Source organism: Primulina eburnea, unplaced genomic scaffold (assembly GCF_022965805.1).
Source record: "Primulina eburnea isolate SZY01 unplaced genomic scaffold, ASM2296580v1 ctg739_ERROPOS11973397, whole genome shotgun sequence".
Lineage (NCBI taxonomy): Eukaryota > Viridiplantae > Streptophyta > Magnoliopsida > Lamiales > Gesneriaceae > Primulina > Primulina eburnea.
Window position 1 is genome coordinate 497,225 of NW_027331510.1, and position 670 is coordinate 497,894.

General features: G+C 45.7%; 1 non-coding gene across 1 annotated transcript; it reads right to left on the minus strand.

The window, feature by feature from the left end:
- LOC140822271 (small nucleolar RNA R71) lies at positions 1–107 on the minus strand. The gene has a single exon (XR_012115924.1). It is a non-coding gene; the product is annotated as a small nucleolar RNA R71 (small nucleolar RNA).
- Positions 108–670: the final 563 nt, after the last annotated feature.

Here is a 670-nt window from a genome sequence, read left to right on the forward strand (position 1 = left end):
AAGCTTAGAGCCGACATTACTACTTTTGCTCAATATGAGCAAGAGTCACTTTACGAGGCATGGGAGCGCTACAAGGACATGTTGAGGAGATGTCCACACCATGAGCTGCCTCTTGGGTTAGTTGTTCAAACTTTCTACTACGGTCTGCTTACTCCTAACCGTACTATGATAGATGCTGCTGCATGTGGTAACTTACTGAGAAAAACGGCTGAGGAAGGATATGAGTTATTGGAGGAGATGGCTGCTAGTAGCTATCATCCTCATTCTGATAGGCAGAGACGTGGTGCTGGAGTTAATCAAGTTAATGATTTGTCGGCAGTTTCAGCACAGTTAGAGGCATTGAATAAAAAGATTGATGGGATGAGCATGAGTGGGTCGGCTATGCGTCTGCAAGAAATTTTCTGTGATAAGTGTGGGGGTGAGCATGACGTGCAGGATTGCCAAGATGGCAATCCATTCTATGTGTCTGAGGTTGCACCGGTAAAACAAGTGGGATTCCAGAACCGTCTTAGAAATGACCCTTATTCGAACACATATAATCCGGGATGGAGGAATCACCCAAACTTTTCATGGGGAGGTCAAAACAACCAAAATCGCCAACAAAGAGGTCCACCATATGGGATGCACCAAGGATTCAAGCCAGAACCGCCTCGGGAGGAGAAATCCAATT